Source organism: Anas platyrhynchos, chromosome 2, assembly GCF_047663525.1.
Source record: "Anas platyrhynchos isolate ZD024472 breed Pekin duck chromosome 2, IASCAAS_PekinDuck_T2T, whole genome shotgun sequence".
NCBI lineage: Eukaryota > Metazoa > Chordata > Aves > Anseriformes > Anatidae > Anas > Anas platyrhynchos.
Window position 1 is genome coordinate 14,204,809 of NC_092588.1, and position 25,078 is coordinate 14,229,886.

Consider the following 25,078-nt stretch of genomic DNA (forward strand, 5'->3'; position numbering starts at 1 on the left):
TTCATTTGTAGCTGATGAAGAGGGCTGTGAGGTCTGAGGGATGAAGGATGCTCAGCAGCATCAGAGCTCCCACGGCCACGCATCGGAGAGTCCAAGCTAACAGCAGCCCTGCTGCCTCGGGTGCTCAAACACCCGGCTTCTGGAACATTTAGGAGATTTCTTTCCAGGATTTGGGGTCTAAGAGGAACACTCGGCAGCTTTTGTTCCGCACGGAAATGAATGGGTAATCAGCAAAGCCGTGAGCACGTCAGTCGGAGCGCTCGAACCCCAGGCAGGGAAGATGGATGAGGCTGCAGCTGCCTGCCACTGTGTGCTCTGATGGAAAACAGCAACCGAAATGAAACCGGAATATGTAGGATGAAATTTAGGGCTGAAGGGTTTCATGACATAAAGGGAGCTCGAAGAATAGCTGCCGAGCACTGAGTCTGCAAGCCGCGTTGCTTACACAAAGCGGGACGGTTGGGTGGCTGGGAGACAACCTGCGCTGAAAAATAACACACGAGGCATGGGTTCCTGCTGTAACGCCCTAAAAGAGAGCCTGGATCCCACCACAGCACGGCAGCGGCAGCGGCTTGGGTTTTACCAAACCACTCTCAACCACCCCCAAAATGCAGCCCTCTCCATCCTGCTGCCGGTCTCAGCCAGTGCCCGTGCCGTGCCCGTCGGTCACTGCCTTCCCCCGGGGACTTGGGAAAGGGTGAGGATAATCCTGGCTTTGTTTTCCAGAAGGAAACACAGATTGGGATGTAGCCATTGCTAATTAGTGAGTACTGGTACGTTGAGCTGAGCTGCGCTCCCAGGGATACGCGGTCGTGTGTCTGATTTAGGGAATGGTTTACAAAGGGTGTTGCTTTCTGCAAGGGCAGGGACAATTAGATGGATTTTCTGTGCACTGGTAACCAAGAGGCATAATACCATTTATTATCTCCATATTGGGAAGATGTCACATAAAAATATAATTGATGAAAGTATTATCTTGCTTAATTGCGAAATCGAAAAAGCCACTTTCCCTTTATTTACAGATTATTAGCAGCAGTATCTCCTGCTTGGGCCGTGGCGGTTTGCACATAAGTCACACGCTCTGCGCAGTGCATTTGGCACATAACTCTCCGAAAGGACTCTGGCTCATCAGTTCCTGAAATCACAACTTCCAGGGACACACGCCTTTGACATCCGACGATATTTTACCAAGAACTCAGTACAACTAACACCTAGGACAATTGATAGATTAGAAAAAAGAACACCAACATTTATTTTTCTGTTTCATTAAGTAAGTGAATTCCCTACATCTTGTATCAGACCTCTTCAAGGGAAGGAGTTTCACCTTGAAGGGTGCTTCGTGTAGCTGGGATAATTATTTTTCCAGTGCTGTTTGGCAGTAAGTCGCTCTCCCATGATTTTGAGGGTGTTCTTCCAGCAACGAGAAACTTACTTTTAATGGGAAAATGTGATTATGAAATATGGGAAGGCTCTGAGGCAGAGATAAAATTCAAGCTGGAGAAAACAGGAAATCAAAGACAGCCAATTGACCCTGTTTTGATTGTAAGCCCTTGCTTTTCTTTTTCAAACTTCATTTTTAAACTAAAAGCCTTTTCAAACAGAAAACCAGGCTTTTTCCACCACTTGCAATATTAAAACCAAATAGAACAAGAGTTTGACTTTGCATCAAAAAATGTTAAATCCAGTATTTTCACACCAAAAAAAAAACAACACCAAAAAACACACGTTGATGTCAATGAATTGGCAGTGCCTGCTGAAAACAAATTAAACAGTGAGGTTTTTTTTTCATAACAAGTTTGAGCAAAGACATTCTGCTCAACGTGAGCAGTTTGTCTTTGGACTGTGGAATATGGTTTTAGAGAACGTGTGAGAAATCCTTGTAGGATGCAGGTGGCCTCATCCAGGTCATTGATTTCAGAGACACGCACCTCATCTTGGCATGATGAGCTGCCTTCAGAGTCAGGATCAATACAGAGATTTTGGGCTCAGGACAGCTCTTGTTGGTCCCCACCAACCTGGGGATGTTCACAAACGAGTCCCCAAGCGCCCACGGAGGCTGTGCTGGAGGGAGAGGGTTGGCTTCAAAGGCCAGGAGTGGGACAAGGCACTTGGAGAGGTCCAAGGTCTTTCTCCCACGTGTGCAGTCGTGGTGGAGGTGTGCCCCACTTCACCACGGGCCAAACACTTCCAGCCCAAGGGAGCCTGCTCACGGGGTGTGTTGCCCCACAAGGTGCACAAATGCTGCAAAACGGAGGGTTTGGGCATGTTCCCAGGGGGCCTCGCTGGTGACTTAACCGCGGCACTGCTCGCGCTCCCTGTGGTTGGGTGTGGGTGCTTCTGTGGTGTCTGAGAGGTGTTGCCAGGAGAAAAAAAAAAAAAAAGAAAGAAAAAAAAAGTTGAAAAGCAGTTGGTTTTATTCCATCAGTGTGAAAACAGATTTTAAAGGAACTTCCGAGCAGAAGCTCACTGTCTGAAACATATGGACATTTTTCAAGCAGAGTAATTTATTAACCTCTATTCGAGTAAGCAGAAGCCTACTGAGATGCTGTTTTCAAGCTTGGTATAAAATGAGAGAGAAGCATATTTCTGAAAGAAGAATGACTCATCTGAAGTCCCTGTTCGCTGGTGCATGCTTTCGCCCTTCTGAGCTGAGCAGCCAAGGCGCAGCCATCACAAAAGTGACCAAAAGAAGAGCGTTTTAGGCAAAGAGCTAACACCTGCCCACAGCAAGCCCGGGGAACATTTCAGTGCCAGGAATCCCTGTCGAAATGGGCTGCAGCCCATCACCGGCATCTGCTGGGAAGCTCTCAGGGGACTGGGGACACTGGTTGATGCTCAGTGCCCACAGGGACCTTTCACTGCACCTCTCTCAGCTTCTCTTTGCACAGCCTTCCTTTCCCTTTGCTCTCGGTGTTTTCCTACACCCTGCCTGAAATTTGTGTTTATTTTCTGGCAGTATTTGAAAATCTGTAGCATAATGGTATATAATGGTTATAATGGTAGCAGACAACGGCTTAAAACCCAGAAAGTTCAAAACCGTAGTTCATCAGCACGGTAGAATAAAGCCCGGGTCTCTGAACACATGGCAAACCCTGCCAAATAGCCTTTCAAAACTTGGCCAGCTTCAAAAATAGCCTGGGCCAGGATTTGCTTCGGTTCATCAGATGTTTGTTACTCCTGCTCGTTTGCTGCACGATGGCCTCATCTTTACAGGGGAAACTTCGCTCGGATCGTGGGGAGCTGCTTAAAGTAACTGGTGACGAGACAGAGCCTCTTATTTCCTCCCAGAATAGCCACAAGCATCGCAGGGATGAGATGGCACGCCTCGGGTCTGCTGCTGGCTGTCTCCTGGAGCCCACATCCAGACTCTGGCTGCGGCAGCTCCCTGTGAGCGCAGCAGGACCGGGCTGGCAGGGAGCTGCTGGCGCGTGGCGGCCACTGCCAGTGCCTCATTTAATCTGGGAGCTCTGGAGTCGAAATAATTAGCAGCATTCAGCCCGAAATAAGGCAAGATTTCTGACCTGGTGATGTCAGAAATATTGTATTTATGTCCCTTTATGAGAAGGGATTGTATTAAAAGCTCAAGGTGAGGGTTTGGGCTGCTCTCTCTCCTATCTGTCACCAGTGATGCCAAGTGGCCGAAACTGCCACTGGTGTGGGACAATCTCTGTCCCACTGTGGGATGAGCTGCTATGGGGCCACCTGCCGAAAGAGGCCGTGGGAACCCTGTCCTACAGCGTCCTTGGGCAGCTGGTGGTCCTTAGTGCACCTGCAGTAAGCAGCAGAGACCTTCATGAGATAAAGCAGGCTTGCTCGTGGTGACAGTAATAGTGTATGGGCTGCAAAGTGAGCTGTGCACGTGGGGATTCCTCACACACCCAGAAATCCCCACCTCAGCCGCTGATGTACAGTGGAGGTTAGAGGGGAAGGAGCCTCAGCTGAGTGGGAATTTAGTGATGAGGGCACAAGTCAGAATTTTTAGCTGCTGACCAGCAGTTCTCTCCCAAAGTCCAAATAAATAAAAAGCATCCCTATTCATTGCAGCAAACCATTTAAGCGTGAAATAAATGGCTGCTTTGGTTCAGTTCTCGGAGCTATGTTTGCTTGCACCCCCTCTCTAATCTGTGCAATAAAAAACCCGTGCTCTGGGTTCAGGCAGATGCGGCACTGATGTGACCGGCGGGAGGAAGCAGGAGGGCTTGTGCTTTGCTGAGGACGTCAGCTCAGCCTTGCCGAATTCTCACTGGGGACCCAAAGGGATCAAATCTGTTATTAGTGCTTTCTGTAGGGCCAGTGCCATCCCAGAGCTTGAGCCTGTGCAAACACTTGAGGCCGGGTCTGCAGGAGTATTGAGGCACCAAATATTAGATGCGAGTTGTGCTCTCCTTGGTGGGAAGGCTGCCTGGGAGCGGTTCCAGGTTTGCACAGCATTTCATGGGCATTTCACAGGCCTGGTTTCCAAATTGGTATCCCAGGGACTTGTATTCCCAGGTGATGCTGTGGGGCTGAGCCCTCTGCCTGTGGCTCAGCAGCGGAGCCACCTGTGATGCCCTTCCCGATGGCTAAATTTTTTCTCTCCGGTGTTCTTAATTCTTCCTAATTGGTACAGAGTGAAAAAGTCAAGTTGTTGTTGTTCAACCTTTTGGGGGCATTTTTTTTTTCCTCTGACAGCATGAAATGTCACGCACGTCTCCAAAGAGTCTACCAGTCGCAGAACGAGGTGCCACCGTCTGGGCACCAAAGAGCAAATCTTCACGAGGGGCTTCTGTCCTCTGGCACAGGGCACCCCGCTGGAGAAGCAGGTCCTGTTTTGGGTGGTGCAGAACCTCCCTCGGCTGCTGTAGGACAGAGAAGTCACAGAGCTGAAGCCAGCAGGCGCTGTGCAAAGGCTGATGGGCAGAGAAATGGCCTTTGAGCTGCTCCTTGGCCAGCTGCATTCTTGCATTTTTCTTGCAGTCTTCTCATGTCATTATCCATTCATCATTCGGCATTTCCTAGCCAGTGGCTAGACAAATGCTTAGGGCAAAGTGAGGAGCGTGGGGCTCCTAAAATGACTGTCCACGGGGAGTGCGAGTTAAAGGGTTCAGTACATGTTTCTGAGGGGGATGGAAGGGATTAGGATGAGATTTTCCCTCTGTGTGAAAGAGGAAGCATGTGGCAGATGATTCAGAAGCTGTTTCTGGTACAGACAGATCATTTCCTCCCAGAAATCGTGTGATGGGAGCGCAAGGGCAGATTCTCAGGGGATTCAGAAAACATTCCTGTACAAATACAAAACCTCTGGGTTTCGGGCTTTTGCCTGAGAACCGAACCCAGTGAGCACAGAGGCTTTGCTGGAACATGACCCTGCAGTCTATTCAAAAGCAATTGGGAAAAAACAAAACAAAACAAAAAACACCCAAAATGAAGCATCTGCTACCAAAGGGCTGATGGGGAGCGAGGGGGCGGCCAGGCCGTGGGGATGAAGGAGCTGCCAGTTTCGGCTGGGCCCCGGTGTTCCTGGCGGTGTGCACTGCTTTCCTCCCCTCTGTCATCGTCACCCTCCTTCCAAGTGTTGCTCCTGCAAAAACTTCCCACTGAGAAATTTTGTTTTTTTCTGATCTCTTTTAGAATAAAATCTCCCAAAATAGACCTCGTGGGAACAATTTTCCACTTCAAGAACAAAACTCCTGCAAAAAAATGTTTTAATGCAGATTTGGGACCTAATTATTTTTTTCTCACTTGTAGCTGGAGTTCTGCCACGGAGTGCACGGCAAGGCCACAAAACTCAGGCTTCACACACGGGGTGTCCTCCTCCTTGGGGCTCCCCTACAGAGCCGGCCTGGGGCAGGGTGAGGCCATGCTGGCCTTGAAGGCCTCATACTGAGCCCTGTGGTGGCCACAGCCTCCACCTGACCGGGGAATCACAGAATGGCTTGGCTGGAAGGGACATTAAAGATTATCCAGTTCCAACCCCCCTGCCATGGGCAGAGATGCCACCCACTAGGTCAGGTTGCCCAAGGCCCCATCCAGCCTGGCCTTGAGCACCTCCACGGATGGGGCATCCACAGCTTCTCTGGGCAGCCTGTGCCAGGGCCCCACTGCCCTCTGAGGGAAGAATTTCCTCCTAATGTCTTGTCTAAGTCTATCCTCTTTTAGTGTAAAACCATTCCCCCTCATCATCTACCCGAGTCGTTATAAGCCCCCTTTAAGTACTGGAAAGCTGCAATGAGATCACCTCCGAGCCAGGCTGAACATCCCCATCTCCCTCAGCCTTTCTCCACAGGAGAGGTGCTCCAGCCCCTTGCTCATCTTCATCGCCCTCCCCTGGACCCGCTCTGACAGCCCCACGTCCTTCTGGTGCTGGGGGCCCAGCCCTGGGTGCAGCACTCCAAGGCCCCAGGGGAAGGCCCCTGGTGCTGCTGGATTGCCCTGGGTTAGGGCTGGGAGTCAGAATACCTGGGCTGGGCAAAGACACACAGCAAGGGAAACGCTTTGATTAAAACACGGTGTTTTGAAGCACTCGTTAGCTGAGCACTGGGAGTGCCCAGTATGTGGTCAAATACCTTTGGAGTTGGTTAAAACACAGAGAAATGTAAGGACTGTGTTTTCAAAGGCTCTTAAAAAGCTTCTTCTTCGTGGCAGAGGCTTACCAGGGCTCTTCTGCCTCAACCAATGTCACTTCATCTCCTTTCAGAGCAGACGGTGCCCTGCATCCACTGTGCCAGGAGGGGACGGGGTGCTCAGCCCTGGTCAGTCTGAACCCAACCCAGCATGCTGGCTCTGAGCACATGTGGCTCCTAACGTGTGTGCAGTCGGATGACTGGTAGGGTGAATGGGATGGACAGCATCCTGGCAAAAATATGGCAAAGCATGTGAAAGCCCTTCCAGGAGACTTGCAGGAATATTTCTGTCTGCAGCTTTATATCCAAGTGTCCCAGAAATAGCCAGAATACCAGACTGCATACTTACTAGGGAAAGTGTGTTGTAAAAACAGCCTTTCTTTTCTTCTGGAGCTTCTGAAAAGCAAAAACCTTCGCTGGCACTGGCTGGCGATTAGCACATCGTGGCGGTGCAGATTAACAGACTGCCTTAGCTCCTCCGTGTTAAATGCATTGGTGGCCTCAGACCTTTACTTCATATTTTTGCATGGACAGATGTCCGGATTGTTCTTGATGGCCCTGGGGGGGAGGCCGAGGTCAGGGCTGGAGCAGCAGCTCCCTGCAGGGAAGGTGCTGGCAGTCCTTCGCTTCCACCACGTACGCTCATTCATCCATCTGGGCTTGGAGGCTGCTGCAGGCACGACGGTGTCGCTGTGAGCCTGGGCTGCCATGCACAGCCCCGTGCATCCCTGTGCCACGATGCACAGGATGGGTTCATTTTTGTACTCACAGCACAGCCAAGCCCTTAGCAAGGCAGGAGTGAGAGCCGTGCTCCTTCCCCTTGTCCATGCTACGGATGCTTCTTCAGTGCCGTTTGTAGCTCGGCAGTCCCCGTCAGCATGAAGAGCATTGTGCAGGTGCAAGCAGAAATCGTGGCTGCTTCCAGAAGGCTGTCTGACCCTGCAGACAGCCCTGGGAGAAGCTGGGCATGGAGGTGAAGGCTTGGGAAATGGCTCTGCCTTCCCCACCTGCTGAAGCCCTCATCTAGAGAGACCTCAGCAGTTCTCAGCGAGGAGCCAGGTCCTCTCCCCAGGTGGGAAGTCGTGTGTCGATGCTTTGCTGCCGCTCCACTGAAGCTGATGTAGAAGCCAGGACACGTGTAGGGGGTTCCTTAACAGCAGAGGGACCCGGAGCATCAGTGACCCCCCCTCCCGCTTGAATAAGTAAAGACCTGCACTCTTTTGACCCCCCTGCAGTATGCTTGAATTCAGTAAATAAACCGTAGGCAGCCCCAGACAATTCAATTATAGTCTGTCACTTAGCTTTAAATCATGGCTGCATGATTACAGGCAATGCCCTTTGGTGTTGTGACAATTTCAGACTTTTCCCCACCTTATTTTCCTCTCCCAACAGCTAAAATGAAAATATTGAGCGAGTCTTAAATAAGCTAAAGCTTGTCAGGGAGATCTGAGAGCATATACTGCCATTTCAGAGGCGAGCCGAAAACACTATGCATATGAAATGTATCATCAGTGGTAGACCCTGCTCGAGCAAGGTAGAAAGTGTCATCAGCTCTGTATGAAAAATGTAGAAGAAATTGTGCTCTCCTTCTGGGATCATGTGCACCAGGACAGTAATTTACTGGGGCTGACATTAAGGCAGATGATCCTGAATATATTTTAATAGCTTCAGCTGTCACTAAAACAGGAGCCAGTTTTGATCAACCTTTTTTAAGTCCCCCAGCCTGCACTTTGAGCTAATGGTGGATGCTTCAGCGTGCTAATAACCCAACTCTTGTCCAATGGCACCGTTTTAAAGTGGCACTTTTTAGACAAGTATGGCAGTGTGTGCGACTTACAGGACAAGAAAACTTCCAAGTGGGGAGAAACACAGCAATCTCCTGTCCTTATTCAAGGGCTCAAAGGTCTTCAGCCACAGACCAGGGGTTCAAGTCAAAGGCTAGGAATACTTGAGCTCATTTCCGAGGAGATTTTTGTGGTTTATTTGTGAAGTTGCAAGAGTTTCATTTTCAGTCCAAAGTGGTTTGGGGTAGCTCTGTCTGCGAGCAGTGCAGCAGGCAAATAAACAGCTGCACTGCTGAGTTCTTTGTTTTGGATACGAGCAAAAATAAATAAATTTAAAAGCTTTTTGGAGGAATAATTGGCCATGTCAAACCATGTGGAGAGGTCCTGCTGACGTAATGAGCCGTGATAGGAAACTCAAACAGCTCACCTTGCTGCCAAAGCCACCCGTGTGCTTCTGACCTCAGAACTGAGCATTTGCTTTCTGCATGTTTCATGTGCAGCTGGAAAGGAAATAGATCTGGAAATGTATTAAAACTTCTTTCAGGTCCTATATCTGATCTGCAGTCCTCCAAGAAGCTTTTTTCATTTTCTTTGGTGTTCTTCTTCTGTGGTTGCTCTCCAAAAGAAGACCGAGGGAAATAGGAGTCAGCAGTATCAAACGTGGATAACTGGGGACTGGGGCTGTTCTCTTACCAGGTGACATTTATTTTGATGTAAAGAAACATAGGGGACAACTGGAAAATCACTCTCCTAAGGCCCGTCTTGGGTGGTGCACCCTGGAGGCGCAGGGGTTGTGCATCCCTCGCGCTCTGTATGTGGAATACAACATAGCTGTGATAGTCTTGGTATCTGTTGCTCATTCTTTCTCTGATCTCACAGAAGTTCCTGGCCTCAATTATATTTAGAGACAATTAGTTCCACAGCTTAATTATAAGCTACAGCTTAAGAAAAATTAAAAAACTTTTAGCACTTTAAATCCATCTTTGTTTTATTGGCTGTTCTTATTGTTTGAATAAAAACAAACGGGAGCGCCAAGTCTGCCTATTTTGTATGCCTTGTTACTGTGCACTCCCCATCTGACTGTCTCTGGGCTCCTCCCTGAACTTCAACACTTTCTTTCCTTCTGTGAAACTGTTTCTGATCACTCTCATTAGCTGTCTTTGGACCCGGACCAAGCTCTCCTGTTGCGTGCCTTTGAGGCTGCACGAGCATCGCCACTCGCATCCCACTGCTGAGCTCTCAGGGTCCTTCCCTGCTTGATTATCCCCCTTGTTTCATATTTTTTTTGTCCAAGAGCGCACTGGGTGCTCCGTGCCCTGCTGAGAGCATCCCACTCTGCTTGGAAACCCCACAGGAGGTGCCGTGCCCACCTGGGCAATGGGGACAGCACGGCCCCATGGCCCCTGTTCCTGTCCTGGGGCTCAGCATCATGCCCAATGCCTTTCTGCAGCTCCTAAACCTACTGCCATGAGCAAGATGTAATTTTTGGAGCAATGTGGGAACGGGTGGCCCTGGTGGCTTGAAGGCAGACTTGGATGTGTCTTGGCAGCCGAGGGCTTGCAGCCCAGGCTGCTGGTCCTAGCTCAGCCACTGACCTGTTGTGTGATGTGGGAGGAGTGCCTTATTTTTTAACATGTTACAGATTTAGAGCATCTTTCGGTGTTGGACCAGTCCCCTACTTTTGTATACATATGCCTGGAAGAACAGTAACTTGGTCCTAATTGACTGTGGTGCAACTGTAGAGTAATAAAGTGTAATAAAATGCTAAGATGCTCGTCAAGCAAAGAAAACAGCTGTTTGGTATTAATGTCTTCAAGAGGTAATTCCATGCCCAATGTATTCAGACAGAGTATTTTTGTTTGTGTTGGTGCGGTATAATAAAATACTTGGATAGTTAGTAGCTAGGGAAGGTTTTTTTGTGATTTTTTTTTATTGTTGTTGGCTCCTTTTCGCCAAGTACAACAGCACATCTCCAGTGCTTGTAAGAAGGTTGAGTGTAGCTGTGACTGATGCCATGCCACGGTGAATGATACAATCTCTCCAGTAGCCAGCAGAATTGGAACCAGCTGGTGTGTTTTGTACGCACACAGCTATTGAGTTGGGGGGAAAAAATAGCATTTCAATGCCGCAATCAAGAACAACGCATCGGCTCCTTTTTTTTTTTCCTCCTTTAGATGCGTTTTGCACAAGTGCTGTCAGGGATGACTTGAGATTTCCCAGCAAAGAGAGCTACCTGCTGTGGGAGGCGAATCCACACGGTAACCCTGTGCTACCTCTAGAGAAGGAACCGGGGCATTGCTGGGGCTGAGAGAGGAGTTTTGCCAGCACTGACTGTGGTTTATATATGTATTGAAACTCCGACGCAAGTTCAGCGGGCGTGGAGGCCTCCTGGAATAGTCGTGTTGCTGCGCTAGGTGCAGTGGCTTGGTGTCGCGAGTGTATTAACCACAGGTTTACACCAAACATGCAAAAACAAATTAGAAATAGGGAAATACAAACACATTTTCTCATTAGGGGATATAAGTATGTGCTGACTGTAGTACAAATATAATTTTTATTCCATTTGTGTAACCTTTGGTATTTTAATGAAGTCCTGTTCCTGTGCGCAGCGTATGGTTCACTGTCAGATAATTTAACACTAAGAAAATCTGCCTTGAATAAATTAGAATATATTTGCAAATTAATTGGTTAATTAGATTTTAGACATCTCTTGAGGACAGGAGAGAAACAGATGTGTGCAAAAGCCACACAGATAGTTTGGGGATGAGTGTTTCTTGTAGGGTTTTATCACTCAGTTTTGTGCAAAACAGCCTCTCACTGGTGCCAAAGATTAAAAACCCTCAGCTTTAAATGCAGAACATTACACTCTAATTTCCGTGGTGCTGCTGGCCTTTTTTTGGGGACCCACGCAGGGCCACTTGGACCTATTAGCCGCACTCAGAACAGGTGACAAACCTCTTGAGTTTCTTTTTTCTTGCAACCAAAAGCGACCGCAAAGCCGTATGGAAACCCTCTGGGCCGAGCACTTGCCGAGCAGCAGGGAGATGCCAGCTGGCTTGGGGAAGGCAGGCAGCTCCTGAGGAGAAGCACATCTGAGATGGAGCCCAGGATTTTAGAAGAGTGGTCACCGAAGAAGGAAAGCCTGGACAGGGCAGGTTGTTTTCTCAGCTACGTCGGTGTAAATCCAGAACAACTCCACTGAGATTCACACCAGAGTAACTGGGAGCAGAATCTGGCCACCATCATCCACCTGACCTCAGAGCAGGGCTCCTCGCTTGCCTGTCTCTCGCAGGCCTTCCTCACCTCATTGTCAGGGAGGCATGAATTCAGTTTTGCTTGGTTTGGGGACTTGGAGCAACCACCCAGTAACAGCCAACTACTAATTAGTAAAAGTAATTAGGGATTCTGCAAGGGAAAGCAGCGCTTGTGTATTGGTTATTAACTTAGACCCCTGCAGAAACAAGCTCTGATTAGATCTTGTTTGGAAATGGAGAGAATTTCAGCTGTAAGAACCAGGATTGCTCCAGAAGCTGTGTGGGAAAGGATTTTCGGCTTACAGGGCCGCAGCAGCTCGCTGCAAGCCGGGCTGATCTTCAGAGCAGCAGCAGCGGGTAGGTGATGTTCCTGGCATCCATTTCTCATCCCTGCTAAGATATCCCCACCAGCTAAGCCCAAATCAGCAGGCTGATCGCTCAGTCCCTCTTGGAAAATGTCTGGGGATCGTGTCACTTCCCACGTCCAGTTTTATCTTGGGGATACCAGTTCGGGCACGTTCAGAACCATTCAGCCAAATCTCATTGTTCAAAGCAATATTTGCAGTGTGCAGCAAGGCGAGCAGGAGCCCATCTGTGTGCGTCACCGATCATTTTGCAAACAGTCCCCGGGCTAAGCACAAAGCTCGCCTCGCGCTGGCTGGTAGGGGTCACGATACCGACGTCAGAGGCGGAAGCGTTTTTCCTGCTGGTGTAACCTCTGGTCAGCACCCAAACCCCGATGCTGCTGGGAAGAGCCTCCGAGTAGTGCTCTTTATTTGACCTTGGTGTGTTTTTGGAAGCGGCAGCCAGAACAAAGTGATGGCCTCGCTGCTGCCTGTGTGTGAAAACTGCAGCCAGATCTTACAAGCCATGCAGCCGGCTCGATTTTGGGCCTTGCAGACCTGCGCTGAGTGTCCTCGAGCTGGTGCTGCTGCAAGCAGCTGTGTGCTTTCGGGGACTGAAGGCGGATTTTAGCGGGGCTATTGCAGACGAGCGGGGAGGTGCAAAAACCCTATCCAGCTGACTTAGATGCAGCTCCCTGCGTGGCTCAGCAGTGTGGAGATAAGAGCCTGCCTGCTGCTGGCCTGTCCTTTGGGGACCCAGAGGCAGGGTCCCTGCCTGGTGCTTGGCCCTGCAATCCCGCTTACCCAAAGGCCCGGCTTGGCCTTCGGGGCAGCTCCTGGCGGCTCCTGTTCCCACGCAGCATCTGGCCGCCCCCTGAGCCCGCTCCGTCCTGACCTCGGGGCTTACCTCCTTATCCCCAGCGGGGATTACAGGGCTCTGTGCTGCTGGGAAGTTAAATTGGATGAGGCAGGTGCCAGCTTTCAGCAGGACCTGCTTGGTACACCTGGGGAAGCAGCACGGCACCGGTGCATCCTCCCCCAGCCCGGGCTGCCCTGCCCTGAACCCTATCCCACCCGTGGAGAGGCTTGGAGGGGCCTTGAGGCCCCAGGCGGAGGAAATGCTCCTCCTAAATACAAATTTGATAAATGCAGACAGCCGCAGAGGATGCGCACAGACGTTTCCCTGCAGCATTACATCTGTGTGTGCAGTGGTTTGGCATGCTGGTCTCCTGGGGCAGGATGAGTTTGTGTGCTTGTTGGGAGTGTGGGGGTTGAAGGAAGACCCAAAAATACCATCCGTGATAAAATTCACGGAAGAAAGGGTTAACGTCATCGCTTATCTGCCACAGCTCCTCTGTGGGGCTGTTGTCAGATCTCTCATTCAAGCAGTGTTTGCTGAGGCTTTTGACAGTCTGTGGCAGCGCTGGGACAGACAGTAAGGTCATGTGTCACTTTAAAGGCTTAATTTTGTCCCAAATTCCTTCTGAGCTCTCTCATGACTTTCTTGGGGAATCCGCTGAGGCAGCACTTCGGCTGCCCGTGGACACGCGGCGGAGGAGGCCGCACCATGATGGCAGGGAGCGGGAGGCGAGAGGTGCTGGGCTGAAACATGAGGGGTGCCAGGCTGAAACAAGGCCTGAGCCCGGTACAAGCTGCCCACCTACTCCCCAGCCAGCTTTCTGCCACAGCCAGGATCCCCCAGCCCAACAAGAGCAGGGCACAGCCGGAGAAAATGGCCCTGAGACGCCTGACTACGAAGTATAGGCCTCCCTCCCTGCCAACACTGGGCAGCCGAACCTGGGCCGGGATCTGCCTTTACTTTTCTTTCTCGTCCTTCCTCTTCTCCTACAAATCTCCCGTGCCAGGGCATTAATGTGCGATGAGGAAATGGTTCTAAACAGAACCCACTCGCAGCAAAGGATAATAAACGCCAATGTTCCCAAGTAAATTATAGAGGACTTGGTACATTTCGGTGGAAAAGCTGGCTGCGTTGCTAGACAGAGATCATAAACCTTTGAAAGATGCAGGCAGGAGAAAGCAAAATATTCCGCATAAGGAAAATGTGATTGTTGTAATGACTTCGCTAATCCCCGGGCTTCCACTTTTATCCATTCTTGTTTCCAGTATCTGCAGATGAGCTGCGGAGGGTTTCAGTAATCCATTAGAAAAGAGCACTTTAAAACTTCCACCTAGCCATCGACTGCTGTTGTTTGCTTTTCTCCTCCTCCTTCCCTGCAAATGTGGGGGTGCCACAATTAATTTTGCCAAAAGGATTGTCAAAGAGTGAGCCTTTACGTTTGGTGCTCTGATTGTGCTTGTAGAAGAGTCCTGTGAGGAGTTCTATAGGAATGGTGCCGACAGGGATGTACAGACACACAACACCGCTCTGTACAGCAATAGATACTTTTTAGACTGTCCCGTTCATCAGAGGGATTGTTCTTGAGAAAGTTGAATGCATTGGTCCGAAGGAGCAAAAATCCTGAAGGCTTTTTGTTACTGAATTTGGTCTGCTAATGCATAGTAGAGTGACCTAAGCAGTGCTGTGTAGGAGTTCCTTATCAAAAGCTGCTCTCCCTTTTAATGTCCCTACACATTTCAGCAATAATCTGATGAAGCTCATGAGCTAAAATACTGGAGGTTCCGTGCTTGGACAGTCAGAAGGCAAGAGATATTAGAAGCTATTAGAGAAAACGGAAGGCCAGATGGACAATGAGATTACTTCACTGATCTCCTCCCTTTGCAGCCTGTTCGGGGTCACCCAGTTTACCTCTGTGCAGAACCCAGCAGATCGTGTAGGGTTGCGATGTGTCCTCCAGGAAAACAGTCCCTCCTCTCCTGAGGAGCCCACCTCATGGGGAGGCCACCATGTCTCCCGGCAGCTTTCTTCAAAACTTAAAATGCCTTCAGTGCTGGGACGCTGGGACAGATTTCTATTGCTGTTTGTTTCGTGGTTAACTTCCACCCTTTGATTGGTGTTGTGCCCTTTCTCGGCGGGTTGAAGAACTCTCAGCTCCTCTTCCTTCTCTCCCTGCAGAGCCACTTGGTGCTGTAATCAAGCTGCTTCTTACTCTTCTCTCAGATACGCTGAACGAGCAGAGGCCTTTAAGTGTCTCGCTGTAAGGCATTTACTGCAGTCCCTTAAATAAATTTTCTGTCCCTGTTCTCTGTCTTCAATTATTCAGCATCCTTTAAAATGCAGGGATATTAGCATTGAATGTTTTCTGGTGTCTGTCTCGCCGACTCTGGGTACACAGGGAAAATTTCTCCCTTGTTTGTACTCGGTGCTTGATGCATGTAAGGCTTCATTCACTCCTGTGTTACAGCCTCGAGTTGCTTGTCCGCGGCGACCCCGTAATCCTTTTCCGAATTGCTGCTTTCTAAAGTGAAAAGTTTCAGACGCTGGGCACTAGAGAGGATTTTGGTTTCCTGTTTTATAGTCCCTTAAACTGTATGTGAAAGATATCTGTGCTGCATGAGGATGCTAAAAAATCCCGCTCCGGGTCGGCATCTCTTCAGCCTCCGATGTCGGCAGGAATTGCTGACGAGCCCAATGCGGTCCATGAGACACTGCCGGAGGAAGGTGCCTGTACCAAAACCCATCTGGAGTCTGTGAGAGGGAGCTGGGGGATGACATCTGCCAGGAAGTTTGCAGAGAGCTCACGGGCTCATTTGTACCCCCTCGGGGCATGGCACGCTGTGCCCAGGCTCAGCAGGGAATTGGCAGCCTGTTCACCAGCCAGCACAGGGTGCTGCAGCTACCGCTTACAAGAGGTAGGAAGCTGGTGTTACCCTATGTAAAAGCCTCCTTTTGGATATCTGTGTACATGTGCCATGCTTATCACTGGAAGGTTCAAAAAAAAAAAAAACACAAAAAAAAACGAGGAAATTGGTTTATATTACAGATTTTTAAAATCATATCAAAATTAACACACCTGTATAAAAAAGCAGTTGCACGTTGCGCCGTGTCATCGCACAGCCTCTGCTGCAGTCACCAGCACCAGGGCAAGTCTTCCCCTCCATCTGTTAGCTGTTAGCACTTGGCCGAAGAGATGTTGTTCCTCTGACTAATCTGATCACTGCTGGCACCCCGTCCTAAACCCTTTTGTCTGGGCTATCGTGTTTTCCTTGGCAAGCTGCAAGGTGTGCCAGAGCACAGGTCTCTCTCGGACTTGTGCACTTGCATGCCGATGCCTTTCTGTTTCCATTTGTCCTCGCCACTGATGTGCTGGAGGAGGTATAAAGAGGCAGCACAGCGCAGGGGGCATTTAGATAGCTAAGGGCTCTCGGCCAGGCAGCGCAGGCTTGCCCCACACGCAACCCAGCAGGGCTGGAGGAGATGTCTGGCCATATCCAGGGCTTTGCTGAAAGCTTTTTTGGGGGTGGAGACTCCTCCCTTCACAAGAGAGAGCTTTCATGTCTGCTCAATCTAATAAATAATTCCGGGACAGCTGAATTTCTTGCTTTCTTTAAAGAAGCGTAATTATTTTAAAATGACAAACCGGTCCCTTTGTTGATAAATGTTTCATATCCTTGCAGCTATGCCTGAATAGTTCGAGTAAATAATGTATTAGCTCACAAACAGACGTAGCACATTCAGGCACACACTGCCCAGCGGGCCAGGAATGCTGAAAAAAACAAGCAGACGATCGGAGCTGTGCTGAGTGCTGGGCATGGGCATTGATAGGGAATGAGAATCGGGATCGGGATCTGGATCTGGACATAGCTCAGATGCCTGCCACGGCACTGAGGCACTGGGGATGCTGATGTGAGCAGTCAGTCAGGTATGCTCAGGAAGAGTTCTCTCCTTCAAGGTGAGTTTTTCAGTTTTGGGGGTTTGCTTATTCCTCTAACTTTGCCCTCAGAATGGGCCCAGAGTTTTGAAAAAAAGTCATTCTGCAGAAGTAATAGGTAAGGATCTTGCATCAAGGCAGGGTGAGGCGAGAGAAGAAGAGTATGCATGAGCATCTCTGGTTTCCAGATGGAAACCTCTGTAAATAGTGCAAAAGTACGTACATATGAGTGTGCAGGTGCCCACGGGAGTTATAGACTACAGTTTTGGTCGCCCAAGCTGAGCCCCAGAAGTCCCCTGTGCCACCATGGGGGCTGTGCATGCCGCCCTCCCCAGCCAGGCTCCCCAGATGCGGTGTAATGCCAGCTGAAGACCACTGGGGCTGCATAAACAGCCCGGCAAAAGGTCAAAACAGCCCGAGGAAAGCCAGCTGCAGTTGCAAGCACACACTGAGCTGCATGCAGCTCGCATTTTGCTCTGGCTCTGGGAGGGAAGGAGGAAGGGAAGGAGTCCTGCTCCGAAGGGAACTTGATGATGCAGAGACGCAGAGGAACTTTGCTCTTCTCCTAGCTGCCTTATTTTTTTTTTTTTTGCTGAGAAGAGCAAATAATAGGAAACTTACCTTTTGATTTACTAAGTCAGCAGCAGTGAGTGAGCGCAGAGGAGGAGCAGGCCTGCTGAGTGACGGATCACATCACGGCTCCTCTGAGGAGCGCGGCCCCAGTTCCTGGGCTGGCCTGATTTAGCTTTGTGTTAGCAACACGGAGGACGGGAATGGGAGACATCGCTGGGAAACAGCTATCAGTGCAGTCACATTTTTCTTCCTGCTATCTCCAGCTTTCCCTATTAGAAAAATAAAATGGTTTTAATAGTCAGCATTAACTGCAATAGGAAATACATTTGCTGACTTTCCTGCCCTTCTGCATTTCACATCCCTGCACTGGCTTCTTGAAGAAGTTGCTCTTCATTAAGTTCACAAGATCAGAGCTCGCTGTCCATCTCTGGAAACCCCCCTGGACTGTAGCAGTGCTGAGGTTTCACACTAAAATTCAGAGCTATAAAATGAAAGCACACAGAATTAGGGTTTTCTTTTGTTCCTAGTTGGTGTCCTTGTCCTATTTTTAAGGTGCGCTTACCTCATTTATAAAAAAAGAAATAAAATACTTTGAGATCCTGAGATAAAGGCACACGTGAGAACTAAGGAACAGCCTAAATATTGACGTATCTGGATCTGTCGTGGTGTTGCCACTCATAGGGACTAAGCTGCAGCTGACTTCTTAGGAGTAAAAATAAATCACTTCTCTATTTCATTCAAAGTCGTTCCATGGATTTGCTGAACTAATTTTTCCTCCAAGCATGGTCACATTTTGGGTCAGCGTGCCTAGACGACGTGGGGCTGTGCCAGCAGTTCCTGTGTAAAGTCCCTCTTTTTTTTTTTTTTTTTTTGGAAACAAATCTAGTCATTCATAGAAATGAACTCCTGCATAATTAGAGCTGGTGTTGCACATCATCTCTGCTTTCCATTTTTAGATGCTGCAGCTAGAGGACTATAACTTTTAAAGATGCCAACAAGCCACTTAGGAGCTCGATAGCCGTAATGGGAAAATCTGTGGAGCTGAATAGAAAATGATAAGCCTCATAAGGAGTAGTTTAAAACGTTCGGTAAAGAGCTCAGCCAAACACTCAAAGCAAGAAGAGAAACAATCGCCCCTTCTAAGTCTGACCTCGGCGTTTTGCACTTCCTCTGCTGTCCCGCTGGTCCTGTCCAAATCCTGCAGGAGGTGAAAGGAGAGGATGGTGCTCTTCATGCCAGGAGGCTCTGGTGGGCCCAGTTACTGGATTGTGGCATAACTGGGGGCAGAGCCCTGGTTTTATCCTTATTTTCACATGCAGGCCTTTTTGGTGTGATCAGCCATTTATAGGCTAGTTAAAACACTTGGTAACCCCAGATACCGAAGGATGAAACTCTAGAAAACTGATCCTCTTTAGCATTTTTTTACCTCAACTTTTCAATAAAGAGCTATTTAAAAATAATTAAGAAAGATTTGGAAGCCTTTTTTTTTCTGATAGACAGCAGGGAATCATTGGCTTCAGAGCATGCAGGTGTTGGCAGGTGAGAGGTCTCACAAAGCGCCTTTCTTTTCTCTGCACTTGGAGGCTCTCAGGTATGTCCTGTAATCTCAAAATGAGGCTGGGAGGCAGATGAGCTAAGATTTGCTCCTTTGTTCAGAAAATGCAGTATGGATTTTTCTTTGTTTGGGTCTTTAATCCAAACTGATGCTTTAATAACTACAATTCCAGTAGTAGGCTTTTTTCTTTCTTTCTTTCTTTCTTTTTTTTTTAAGTTAGAGAAGAAATCGATAAGAAAACTGGTTTTGCAGTGGGAAATTACCTCAAAGATGTTCGCAGCTGGACTGTTAGAGCATATGAGGTCAGATATTGGGCCAGCTGGGGCTATCTAGGCCAAGTGTTTGATGCTGCTTCACTGCTAGGAGAAGGCTGAAGCCTAACAAATTCGCTCCGCAAAAGAGAGGATAATATATCCCCAATTTTAAAAATGAGCTCTCTGTCAAAATGCCAAAGCACGCTGTCGGGAGTTGGATATTACTTCCAACTTAATTCCACATTTCTCGATGCAAATACGGGGGAAGATGGCTCAGCAGCTGGAGCCAAGGTTCAGGGTTAGGAGCTGTTGGAGCTCTCCCTGTGGTGTGCGTGGCCTGCCGCACCGCAGCCCCGTGCCAGCTTCCCCAGCAGTGAGATGGAAATGCCACTTTGTTCTCCCACCAACGTGCCGAGGTGCTTTATATTAAAATATTCAAAAAGTGCTCTGTGATCTCCGAAAAAATAGCAAGGTGGAGGCACCGTAACGATGCAAAGCGTTGGCGTGATTTGTTGTTAAAGGAAAAGTTGGCCTTGTCTTCACCTTGTCCAGCAGCTTTGAATCACAGAATGGCTTGGGTTGGAAGGGACCTTAAAGATCACTCAGTTCCAACTCCCCTGCCATGGGCAGGGACACCTCCCACCAGACTCATTTGGGTACTCTTGTTAAATAATCCTTAAGTTAACCTTAAACATCAAGTTATGCTGGTGAGAAAATATTTGCTCCTGCGTACGACTGCTCGTCCTAGCTCGCGTGACTCCTGCGCTATACGAGCCTGTTGGCTAGCATTTGGCAGTCCGAGCCTCGTGCATGCTTTGCATGAGCCTTATAAATATACAGTGCCTTCTGCGTGTATATTTAGACAAAGTATCTCATGCTGAAAAATCGTTAAAGCGTTTTGTATTTGTTAGGACGTGCGTTGACTTCGACGCCTTGCGGACCCTAATGTTTCCGTGCATAACGTGGAAGTGAACTGAATACAACTGTGATGCCACTGAAGACTTTAAAGCTGATTTAGATTTCGATGGCTACTGTCCATCCTAACTGTAACAAAGCTCCTTTGTCAGCACATTAAACCAAAAACTGTACTTGCCTGTTCTTCTTTGTTAATCCGGCCCTCTGAACTAAAAGGAGGTGCTGGCACAGTTCCTTGCCCAGAAAGGAGAAAACATTTGTACCTTGACGTGAGCTGCTGAGTGCTTGCAAAGTTTCGTGTCCATTGCTGGGCCTAGCGGCATTTTGCAGCACTTTCATGAATTTTGCAGCATTTTCAGTCCCAGCCCATTCTTGTAATTGCACTCAAGTGTTACCTGTGTGCCGAGAGCACTGTTCATGCACGCCACCACCGTACGCAGACCGTAGCATCCCTCCTGCAGCCGGGGCAGCATGGCTGGCTGCATCTCCGGTAATGAACCAGGCTGAAAGAAATACTCCAATGGCTGCCTGTCAGCACTTGGCAAGAAAATCCTTTTTATGTTAGTTTCAAGGTCGTCAGATATCATTATAGCCAAGTATTAAAAATTTCAAAGAAAGGAGGCAGTGTGTTTGATTTATAGAATAATTATCTAGCTTTAGCTCTAACTTGGCTTTGGCAATGGTTTTGCAAGCACTCGAAAATTAAATCCATTTTTTATCGCACTACAAGGTATTATCTCACAGCAAATGATAATTAAACACCTGTGAAATCAATTAGCCCTTTAAGCAGGGAAAAAAAAAAGTTTTCCAATTATGTTTTTGCACCTCCAAACTTTCTAATTCCAGAACCAGCACTTGTGGAGAGGGAAATGAACTGTCAGCCAGCAGCCTGCTAACCAGCGCTAAGATCACCCGAGAGCATGGCGTGGCCGTAAATCCCAAAGCAAGCAGTCTGTGGGGACAGCACCCTTCCAAGCAGGACGCGTTAGCCTTCCGAGCTGCGACTTAGGCAGCTATCTATCTGACACACAGCTGAGCTGTCGGGTTTTCTGCAAAGACGGTTACTCACTTGGTGTTTCCAATGCCAAGTTTTGCTTGACAGTTTATTTAAAAGCCGGCATACCTTAATGGAAACCAAGCAACGAGACACGCTGTGTGACAGAGTGGGTTTCTTTTCAGCCTCTCCAGCCCATAGTTCACAGCCATCTGCATTAAGAATCACCCACAGAAAACTGGCTGATTGCTTAATAGCTGAAACTTAATATACTGGAAAACTAGGGAACGCTCTGCCATTTAGCCTCGCGTTATAGGTCTTTAATATCTGTCTTTGTTGTAGCACTTGAGCTGATCCAGCTACTTTTGGAAGGTGCAGCCTGTGTCCATGGGCTTGCAGCCTCAGGGAGGGAGCCCTGGACATACTTGGTAAAGTGCCATTGCGATTTTTGGCTCGTGAAGGAAAAAACAGCTCTAGTCCCATCTGACATCTACAGCGGTATGTGCTGATCCTCCCTGCCAAGATGAGCTCCAGCATCTTCCAAAAGATGGATTATGTGTGGCGCTGCTAAAATATATGCTGCTGGGCTGAGGCCATGGCGTTCAGTTCGGTTTCTGCTCCTGTGCTCTCCTCCATCTGAGGCACCGTACAGGCTCTCGGTGGGCGCTGTGCCCCCAGAGAGCAGGGAGGCAGGCGAGGACGCTGGGGGTGGCATTCCCAGGGTCTGCCCAGCAGCCATCTCTATCTCAGGTTGTCCATCTGTGAAATGGAGCTGGTGGTGATGTCTTGTATCAGTGATCAGAGGATTGTGTAGGAAAATACGTACACTGCTTTGTGACGAAGCGTGGTGATAAGCATTACATCCGAGTAGCTGGACGTGTGTGCTGGTTTCAACAGCCTGCCGTCTTTGCAGACCTCTTTTTGGTCGGTGCCGATTGTTGCTTTTATAAACAACACAGTTTATATTAAAATTGGTAGCGCAGACGTTTCCCAGGGTCGTTTATAGAAGCGTAGTGACATGGGGAAATGCTTTAGCTGTGAGGAGGAATGCGTGGCATGGCTGAGTCACGGCGGAGCCTCCGCCGCCTGCCTGCCTTGGGGTAACGGGGAGCCAGGAATCCCAAGCAGCCGCCTGACCCACGGGCTGATGGACGGCACCCCACAAAAATAAAAAAAAGGGGGGGAAGTGACAGAAACAACACGTTGGGTCAAGAAATTAAACCTGTAAGAGCCCTTCACTGAACGACATTTCTCCTCCTGGTAATTGCCTGCGCAGCGTTTCGGTGTTTACACCTGCGTGATAGATGGGGCCGGCCGCGTTTTCCCAGCTCTGGGTGGTAGCAGGGAGGGGATATTTCAATTAAAGCGTGAATACATTAGGATTGATTACAAATAGAGCTATTTGTTTATGCTGCCTAAAAAAAAAGGTATTAGCTGAGAACGCGGTGCACTTAATCATCGTGGAAGGAAACCTGAAAGTTAATAAAACATACTGCTGATCCTTACCGAGGGATGCGAGCTTTGGGTTCATTCCATAGCTATTTTAGTTTTAAAACCCCAACTGTGACTTTAAAGGCATATGCATTTTGGATTTTGACATGTCTGGATGATGCAGCTGAGGCCCAGTCCGAGCTGTCCCTAAAATTGGCAGCAAAATGTTACCTCGGTGCGGACGTGCCGCAGGAAGGAAAGCTGGAGCAAGAGCAGTAAGCGCGTGTCCCCCTTCCAAGGCCGTCTTCAAGCCAAGAAACCAGGAGCTTTTGGAAATGAACAGCCTCCGAGCAAAGCAGCAAACTCCTCTCAAAGCTTTTCCTGCAAAAAATGGTCCGGGGGATTAACCTACCTAAAGGGGAGCACCAGGATGAGGCAGCAGAAACCAGGGTGTGCTGGTTTGCGGGAGGCGGCTGCTGCTCCTGTTTCTAACGTGAAGGTGGGCCCCAAAAACCCTCCCTCACGTCTGGGTTTGCCTCCCAGAGGTCTCGCTGAGATCAGTCGGTGAAGATGAGGGGGAAGTTAAGCCCATGATGGAAGCAATGTTGGTGTTTACCACAGGTACCAGGTCAGCACTGAAGGGAAGAGTTCCCTGCTGCAGCAGGTTGTTCGCACCTGGCAAAGGGCAGCGGGGCCCCATGCCTGTGGTGCCTCACAACATCCCATAGCACATGTTGGCCCCATTCTGTACACATTCTTTCATACTTACTGCTGTTTCTGGTTTTGTTTCCATGTGCCTCTTGTGCCAACACCTCTAGACTTGCCTTGCAGTGGCCCTGAAGCTGCACATCCACCTCATGGCCTGTAGGTTCCCTCACCACACAATGCTTTGGTAGCTAATGCCTTCTCCAAGCCCATATTTAAACACCCGGGGCTATCTTCTCTCTTTCAGTTACATCAGTGCTGCCCACAAACTAGTAGTAGTAAAATTGGCCTGTAGTATTTAAGGGTTTCAAAGCAATAGGTGCCTCGTCCCAGGGTGTTGGCTGAGAGGAATTAAACTGGGAACCAGTCCTTTCGCACTGCACTCCGAGATGGTGTTGAGTCACCTTAAAAGATTCAGGCTGAAATTGCAGAGAAATTTGTCCCTGAGAAGAAAGTCGGTGCAATTCATGAACTGCAGCGTCTCTTGATGGATTTTGCTTTACTCCGGGTCTGCTCGTGTTACATTTGCGGGTTCTCCCTGAAGTGAGTGGAAATTTTGTGCCCATACATCAAGGTTAGGATGAGGCTCTCTCTCCCTGTATGCATGATGTAGATAAATTACTTGATGACCATGAACCATGCTATTCCAGAGCTAAGCAATAAATCACAGGTTCAGCTTTAAAAGGCACAAACAGGAGCAAGATCCTAACTGGTTTTCGGGTGGGAAATGGTCGACAAATGCCTTTTATTTGCTTTCGAAAATCTATCCTAATACCAGCAAATCAGATATGAAAGAAAGAGGGCCCGATATAAAACCCCGCTGACATATGGAGGTCTCACTTCCACTGCCCTCGGCCTCTGCTTTTCCTTTGTGCTCTGATTCTGCCATTGACGTTTTGTGGATATCGTTGCATTCCGGGGTATTAACAGGATTTTACATTTTTAGCTAGCTATTGATAGCTACCATTAGAATACACCAGTCCCAGGAGTTATATAGGAGTTATGACTGGTGTATTTTAGCCCTACGGGGTATTCTATTTTTGGTATTTATTAAGATTTTCTGTCATACAATATACAGTAAAAGCAACGAGTCTCAGACCTACTATGCGAAAATGAATGCTTAAAAATGGCAAGTTTTTTTTTTTGGCATTGCAGCTTCTTGATGTTTTCCCCCATGTGCTGTGTCACTGCTGACTGCTGAGCTGAGGCTTTAGGTGCCGATCAATGTCCCACACCGAGAAAAGGAAATTACTGCCACTCACATGGGATATATATATATGTGTTTTAACCAAAGTTGGGATACGATTTAAAAAAAAATGTACTTTGAAGTCTGTTTTGTAGTTTTAATTAATGCAGCGAGGGTTTTTATTTTACTCTCAGTGGAGATAATCTTAATCCATTCACAGTGACCTTTTCTTGTGCAAATTAGTTGTACACGCTTGTTTAAGCAAATGGGCCTTTGCAAGATGTCTCTTCCTAAAGACGGAGCTTATAATTGAAAATTGGCTTACTCCCATCTGTCTGGCCTGGGCGAGAATACAAACATAGATCTGGAGTTTTTTATATAGAAAAGTGTAATCATATACATACGTATATATATATCCGTATCCATATCCACAAATGCAAAAAACTTGCTGTGCCTGCAGGCTGTGATTAAATTAGATTCTTAGTGTTAGGAAATTTCGGTGTCACAAGTTGGTGTCAAAATAATGTCTTGTCTCCAGAGTTGAGGAAACCCTTCGGAAAGGAGGGGTGTTTAATCCTGAGCCCTTTGTCTCAGGAGGAGCGTTGCAGCGAGGTCAATGCCATTCGCAGTTGTACAGGTTTGCCAGAAGTACAATTAGCTAATAACTGGCTGGAAACTGTGGGGATCTGAT

At 48.4% G+C, this 25,078-nt stretch overlaps 1 protein-coding gene across 1 annotated transcript in view; it reads left to right on the forward strand.

Moving 5' to 3' along the window:
• Window positions 1–25,078, forward strand: part of EXT1 (exostosin glycosyltransferase 1) — a 167,582-nt gene that overhangs the window by 112,464 nt on the left and 30,040 nt on the right. The window lies entirely within an intron of this gene.